Below are 8,238 nucleotides of genomic sequence, written 5' to 3' on the forward strand. Positions count from 1 at the left end.
TCGCTCATATCTGTATGGTAACTTGCCGGCGAAGAAGCGCGCGCCGGATGCGGGGCGTCCCGCCGCGGCATCGTTGATAACAGAATGAACACACTTCCTTTGCGCCGGCGGCTAGCGGCATCCTCCAATTTAAAATTCATTTTCTTTCCATGTGCTGCTGATCTAAAGATAGACGCACCTTAGCGCACCCTCAGCCCGCAGATACCTACCTCCATCTCGGCGCCGTTCTCGCGATAAGCCGTCGTCAGGCACGCAGAAAAGCGCATTCCAGGCGCTTTTAATACTGCTCGTTCTTCCTTTCGGTTATCGATAGACATATTTATTTGTTTTTACGTCGTGCCGCGGTGCGGGGCTTTTGCCGGTCCTTGCATAGACGAGTTCTTGAGCCGTTGCACCTGGTTGCACTGTGATGTGTGCCGAGCAGATTGCGCCCTGCGGCCACGTGCAGTCAGTAGCCGATTGGGTGGCGCGACCGTCTCTTTTCTACCCCGGTTGTACTCGCAACCAACGAACGAAACGAAGCGGTCCTGGCGGGGAATTGAAAACGAAAAGACTCGCTCCGAATGAGGCCACGATGGAAGGCGAATCGGCGAAAAATGCTATTTTCGCGTCGAATCCTGGCCGATTTTAGCGGTCGTCGGCGCTATAAATTGATATTATGGCTCAAATACGTACTCCAGGGTATTGGCTGACCGGGAGAAAAATAGCTCTACATTCCAAAAATGGCGATTTTGAAAAATCCATTTTTGGGCCAAATTTTGCTTTGATACATATAACCTTTGATTTTTTTATCCAGCAACCATGGCTTGACAATGTACTCACTCCAAAATGATAAAAATGAATGGCATAGCAAACTTCAATTACTTTGGCATGAAGTGTATTCTGCAAATCAAGGAGCCTTAATTAGTGACACTTCACCCGAGGCATCTTATCTGCAATAATGGTGGCACTTCTGGTTATCTGCATCGCTAAAACCTGGCTTGAATCCAGCCACAGGCAAGCATCAGAACCTTTTTTTAGACAAGTCATGGTGATCATGCATGCTCACCTTGCAAAACTGTAGGTGAAGCCAGTCGCCAGTCAAATCTGTCGTGGCTGTTAGCGGGCAGACAGAGCCTTGAAACTACGCAATAAGATTTTTCAGGCTTTCTTAGGGTGGCCTAAATTTCCTGCTGATTGCTGTGCTGCCATGCGGGAAAATATTTCCTGGGTGCTGCTGAAACAGCAACTTATAGAAATGGTGGCAACAGCTTTCAATTTGGGCACCCCATCTGCTAATTGAGAACGTGTATGTGTGTTCAGTCTGTCCGCACCATATTCGGTGCCAAGTGAGCAAAACCTTCATTGTTTTTTGGGTTTGTCATTGAGGGATAACATTCAGATGCATTGCTGTCTCCCCCATTATGTTCTCTTGGTGTGCACACTACATGTGTATTTGGATGCTGATACAATTCTTTATTTGTGAATATTAAAAAGGTAATTGGTTACAGGTAGTTGACACCCTCCGTTGGTTGGGAAATGCAGACACCACAAACATGTAGAGTTGCAAACAAGGCACTACAGTAAAATGAAATTAGAAGAAGGTAAAATATTGGGCATAAAAAGAATGTTCCAAGAGCTCATTCAAGTGCACTACAGTAGCAAAGAAAACTATTTTTAATGGTGGAAACAAGGAGTACAGCTCTGATTTATTTGATGAGCGTCCAGCGCCTAGATCTGGGCAAGGCCCGATACATTGTTTTGTCCCCAGCAAAGCTGCTGTTATGTCGTAATTAAAATAATTTACTTCGTTTCACTGTTCTGTTGCTCAACAAAACCTGGTAGGGACTATAACGTGCAGGTACAAAACCTTTTGCTACTTATAATTCCTATTTGTGATGCTCTAAGATCAATGCATGCCATTGCAGTTATGCATGCTTGCAATGAATGAAGACTGCAGTTGTAGATTGGGGAAAGCATCATTAACTGCACTAGTGGGCAAGACAAAATTTGTACTACATAAGCTTCATAACCCGACAGAGTTGCAGTTTCTTTCTTTTTCGTTTGCCCAAAATAGTGATGCAGCAGCTAAGGCATGATGCTTCTGAGCATCATTCCATACATCAGTTTTTGGTCACTACTGCTATTTTTTTGGTGAAGCAACAACAAAGAAATAATGTTTGTACAAAATTTTTGACCCGTAGTTGGTCAAAATTTATCATAATCACTCTTCAGAACACATCCAACAGGCCAGCTAGACATACTTTAGGCAACCGTAAACAAAACTGATTAATTCACCTCACTGTCTTTGCTTGTACAATGAAGACACAAAAAAAAGCAACACCGCATGCTGGTCTTTATGCATTGTCACACAACTTGCCTGCTCTGCCGTTCTGTTGCATCAGGGCAACTTTACAACTAATCTAAAATGCTGGGACCTTTTTTTGGCTAGTAGGCATCATCTATCAGTCATGTGAGTGTGGTGCTGTGTTGATAGAGGAAGGAAAAAGTATGCAGTACATGGTGCTGCATGGGTGGTGTATATAAAGCTTGTGGATAATAATGGGATACAATGAAGCTCTTGCTCACTGTATGCATTCCCTCTTTGCACTTACCGTGGACTGATTTGCAAACTAATGTCACTATATGAGCCAAAGCAAGAGCTGCTTCTGTGGTTTGCACAATCCCTCAGGATAGGCTCCCATGGCGGTGGGGTAATTGACTGAAAATGGCAGCACACTGAGAGAGCTAGTGAAATCCGGTATATGTAGTGCAGTAAAAAATGTCTCTAATGAAACATTGGTGATACTGAAAGAAGAATTCGATAACATTCGATTCGGTTGTTAATTTTGCAGCATTCTTCTTTTAGTGTCCTATGAATAATTCTGCAATTTTTTTACTGTGGCGGTATACCAGCTCACCCAATATAGTGTACAAAAAATTGAGAGCCAATGCTTCATGACCACCCTTCTGGGATAAGGAAGTAGGAGGAGTAGAAATACATATAAATGTGGTAGAGGAGAAAGAGATACCTAAACAAACAAATTGTACCATAGCTTCTGAACAGCTGCCCATGAAGGAGTAGCGGATGCAAAGGTACAATGATGAAAAGGTACATGGAAGGATGTTTTGCGGTATCACAGCATTTTAACAGCTAGGGGTAGTAAATGGATAGGCGTTCTCCTTAGCACAAAAGTAGAATAACCTGGTCGGCCTGTTTTACTAAACTGCAACAAGTAGCAATTGGGCAGCCTCTGACAGCAGGTTTCACCTCTAGATAAAGAAGTAGGACAGTGATACCGTAGACATGCACGTATAGTTTTAAGGTGAGATTGAGTAGAGAGCCCTTCAGTATTATGCGTCAAGTTCCTGCACCAACCTGCCGTGGTGGCTCAGTGGCTAAGGTGTTGCACTGCTGAGCACGAGAGCGCGGGTTCTATTACCGGCCGCGGCGTCCGCTCTTCTGATGGAGGCGAAAAGCAAAAACGCTCATGTGTACAAGATTTTGGAGCACGTTAATGATCCCCAGGTGGTCAAAATTAATCCGGAGCCCTCCACTACGGTGCGCCTCATCGCCTGCGCTGCGTGGGCGCGTTAAACTCTACAATCAATCAACATTATGCACTGCTTCATAAGCATTGTTAATGTAACTATATTGAAGTGGGAGCATGCTGTTGTATCAAATTAAACACTAAAATTTGTTCATGTTTTACAGATGAAGTACCACATCGTCGAGTTTGTGGATGAGCAGACAGTCGAGGTGGTGCCCGACAAATGGCTTACCTCAAACAAGAAGTGCTTTTGGCCACCGGGCCCTGGCAACAAATCGACGTTTGCCAGGAAGGGCCGCTCCCTAGCAAAGGGCTGGAAGAGGTTTAATGCTGCTATTAAGGGCACATACAGTAAGTCTTAAACTGCAATAAACATTGTTATAATGAAGTCATATTGTTTAAATGACCACTCTACTGAAATATATCTTCAGTCTCAGTACAGTAAATATATTTATTCAGGTTGTCACCGTTGTCTCACCGAGCTTGCTTACCAAATATATCTACTGTAATTAACGTGTGTCGGGCTGTTCTTTGCACCAGCTAACTACGATGATGCCCGGAGGAAGCTGGAGGTGGCCCAGTTTACGTCCGATCTAGAGAGCGAGGACACCGAGAGACGAAAGGTAATAAACAGTGAATGGCCTATTATAGCCTATTATTGCAGCCACTTGAAGGAACATTAGACATAGATGGAACAACTAGAGAATGCTAACCAAGCTGAATTATGTAAACTGGCAGTTGATATGGTACTAGAATGAAGAATATCTCGCATGTATGGAGTAGCTTGTGTGGTTTTGTGACTCTAAATACAACACCACCTTGTGCGTTGGCTGTTCTAGACATCAAGGCCTGCTCGGTATGAAAGTGGAGCCCCTCAAACTGTGCCACCTCCGCCACCTCCGCCTCCTCCGAGCTTCCCAGCAGCAGGCACCTCTTCTGCCACAGCAGGCACCTCTTCTGCCACAGCAGGCACCTCTTTTGCCACAGCCAGTAAATATGGAGCTAAGTGCACAACACTCCACACGCATTACCCTCATTCATTTTCTTTCAGGCATTCAACGCTTAACACAAGAAAGCAGTGAAGGTAGTAAAAATTTGATTTTTTTCATCTGGTGTATGCAACTAAAACCCTTTCTGTCCCTCGCAGATGGGTCATCCACTGCAGTTTCCGAGCAAAGCTCAGAGATAGGTGAGCTTGCATTGATACAATATGAGCCAACCTTACTTTGTTCCAGCAGTCTCATTAGAATAGACACTTAAAAAAATTAAACCAATTTTGAAGTGCTTTGAGGAGAACCTTGAAACAGTGCTAGTGATTGTTAAAGCGAGAACCTTAAGTTTACTATTCTGCAGCTACACAGCCAGTTTTTAAACTGAAGGTGATGGGACGTGCGTTGATGCATATGGAAACCGCGCAGCTGGGCGGCACTTCAGTGTTGACCCAGTGCTTGTACGCTACGTGCGAAAACAGGAGGTTTTTGGGCAGTGAACAGGGATCGCCGTGTTTCATGGGCCCAAAGAAGGGAACATTTCCAGAGTGGGAAGAGAAGTTTTTAAGTGTCGTGATCTTACCGAAAACAGTCCGGTGTGGGCTGACAACGGATGTGATGCCACAAGCGACTTCAGTGAGGAGGACAGCTGCATGGCGAGTAGGGGCCCACTAGCATGATGGGAATAAAAAAGAAATTTTATTGCATAATTACCTATGGGTTTTTACCAAAATGGTAAGGCTCTGAACAGGGCTTCTCTTAGAAACTTTATTGTATGAAATTTCAACCTTTCAAAATCTGTTGCAATTTTTTCGCAATAGACTCACCACCCGAAATTCATGCCGAATTTTATGGGAATAAAGTGGGTTCATTGCGCTAGCAAATATGGCAGCTGTAGTTCTGGTTCCTAGCATTCGTTTCATGAGGTGTGATTCGCATGTACAGGGTCACAAAAGTGGCAGTGTTGCTTATTGCGATGGGCTGGTGTTGTGTCAGAACAATATGCACAGTTTGCAGTGGGGTTCATTGCGCAGGCCGATGATGTACCTCCATCAGATGCAACAGCATGCATGGTTACGTTGTAGTTGTAACTCTCGTAATCCCACCATTTTTACTGCTGTAAAAATGGTATGCTCTAAATATGAAGTCGAAATAGCTTGTTCTGTGAGTTTATAATTTTTGTTTTATTCGCGCTTAGTTTTGTCAGTCTCGGCCACCGCTCAAGGGGACCTTAATGCGCCTTAGCTCTAGTGCGACAAAGTAGTAGTTGAGCTGCATGCATTGTGTTTTCTTTATTACATAAATTATTTGAGCAAAGTACGTTACCTCGGGTGGGACTTATCTCTGCGAAGCAATCTTTTCAGTGAACCAATTATTGATTCCTCAGCCCCACCTTGGTTGGCTGTGGTTGGGTGCGATTTGTATGCAGCATACTCGTAGCAGCTTGAAGGAATTATCTATATTGAGCTTTTAACCTTTTTTAGCAGTCATAAACTGCACTCACTTGTCCCTTTTATTATATTCAGAGGCAGCCATAGCGCTTTTCACTTGACCTGAAAAAAAAATGCTTGGTGTAATAAGGAGTGCTATCATTTGGCCTTTCATATTTTATTCCTCTGATTTCAGTGTTCGAAGCCAGTGCAGAAATGACAGACACTGGTGCTGATCGTGATGAAGAAGAAGGTAATAGCAGCTAATACACAAACCTGGCAAACATAATGTTTTGGGGGGAAATGTCACAATGAAGGTATTTATAGTTACAGGACGAGGAACTACACTGGCAGCCTTGAGTAAGTGCAGTCGTTTCTTTCTTGTCTTGAGCATCCATCATCTCATCTTTCAGCACTCCCTCGTCATCTCTCATGGCCAGCCTCCAAAGCCAATTTCCGCGTTCATCTCGTTTGATTGCCATTGCATGGATGCAGCCAATCCGTCGCTATATTCCCCCCCCTCCCCCCAACATGTGTCCCATGACAATGGGCACTACTAGATTTTCTCTTGTGTACTGTATACGTGTTATCTCGAGCTCCAGATTTTGTAATTAGTACCAAACAGTGTTGTATAGATGACATTACCATATAGACACAGCATTTTATTTTTAGAAAATTCACCATGTAAAAGATGCCTGTTCATAACAGTTTTGTGTAGTGGGTGCAGTGAAAGTGCTCTGCTGAAGAGGCCTATGTAATTGCCATTCCTAAGCGTTCACAGTATAGGGCAGCTTGATTGCTTTTGCAGGTGAACGGCTATGGGTGTCGGGGTCTGTTTTGCATGCTGACACTTGCAGAGAAAATTCCAAAGGCACCTATGGCCGGGTGAACGGGGAAGCAAAAATGAAATTTGCTGTAATTCGACGCTTTTAAACAAACTTTGCACTAGAGCACAAGCTCCATTCTTGCATCGAGAGTGGGCAGTGAATATGCACACAGTTGCACCGCACGAGAAAGCACTCTGTACAGGCAAGGCAAAAAGTACAGTGAACTTTGATGAAACGATGTCCTCCTTGTTTCATTTTGTGATGGCCCATGCACTTGCTCTTCACCTATCCCCCTGTGCGCCCAACCCTTTGGAACAAACGAGCAATGGGACACTCATTCCACAACCACATGCACTGGTTTGGCCTTCACTGAGTGTATGTCAGATTGGCTCAGTGAGGCCTTTTTGGATTGGTACCTAGCAAAATGGAGCTTTAGCCGTGAAACATGCCAAAGTAAAGCGGCTTAGGCAATTATAATTATAATAGGTTTGTTCTCACAAGCACTAGAATTTACCAACTGCTGGGGATCTGTAAAAGTATAGACCCTTAAAGTTTGTCACATACAATTAGTCTGAAATCATATGAAATGGATCTGAAAAAGTGTCGTAGAAGGATAAAAGTGCCTGCATATTTTGGCACAAAAGTATAATTATCTAATATGTCTTAGGTAATGACTGTGTATGAGGCTCAACTTCACATGTGCTTTAAGCCTTTCTCAATTGGGACATGCAGTCATAGTTTTGGGTAATGTACCCGTAAGGTTGAGCTGTTGTGACTTTTTTTTTTCCTTTTTTCCCTCTGTCAGATTGCTCCCGGTGATACTAATTATTTGGGCATGTAAGTTGCACAATAGCGCACAGTGGGTAATTTGGGGTAAAAAGGCTGCCACTTTTCTTGGGAATATATTGAATATATGAACAATGCCTGAAACAGTACGTTGGAGGGCCAGCTTGAATATGTATTAGTCCAAGAAAAATCGAGTTGCAGCAGAAATGGGAATTCATTTTGTTCGCTTTCCAGAAATATGTATGAGTGCTGCTACATTACGTGCACCATCTTGCCAGAGTTGCTGCAATGCGTAACGCTGCTAATGTGTGCTGCATTATGCAGCAAAGTTTGGATGTATAGCTGTCCCTGGCATTATTTGTGGATAAACATTTACTTGATTAAGGGGCTGGTCAGTGCGAACAGTATTGTGAGGCCAGCACTACTGCCAGTGCAGTCATACAGATGTGCCTTGTTTACAGGCTGAAAGTAAATACAGTCTTGACATCTCAATCTCTCAATTAAAGCCCCAATTTAATAATTTACTAACCCACAAATTGAAGTGCTACTGTAGGATGTATTCTAAAAAATCGGGCTTTTGCAGGTGCAGAACGGCGCAGGTCTCTGAGCCCCAAAAAGTTGAAGAGAAAGCTGTTGTCGCCAGAGGGTACGTAAAAAATGTAAAAGCACATTCATG

At 43.6% G+C, this 8,238-nt stretch overlaps 1 long non-coding RNA gene across 1 annotated transcript; it reads left to right on the forward strand.

The window, feature by feature from the left end:
• The first annotated feature begins 4,070 nt into the window (after positions 1–4,070).
• On the forward strand, positions 4,071–4,614 carry LOC144164039 (uncharacterized). The gene is made up of 3 exons (XR_013321013.1): positions 4,071–4,153; positions 4,370–4,520; positions 4,582–4,614. It is a non-coding gene; the product is annotated as an uncharacterized LOC144164039 (long non-coding RNA).
• Positions 4,615–8,238: the final 3,624 nt, after the last annotated feature.

This window comes from Haemaphysalis longicornis, unplaced genomic scaffold (genome assembly GCF_048455015.1).
Source record: "Haemaphysalis longicornis isolate Haplotype H1 unplaced genomic scaffold, Haemaphysalis longicornis Haplotype H1 scaffold_13, whole genome shotgun sequence".
NCBI classification, from domain to species: Eukaryota; Metazoa; Arthropoda; class Arachnida; order Ixodida; family Ixodidae; genus Haemaphysalis; species Haemaphysalis longicornis.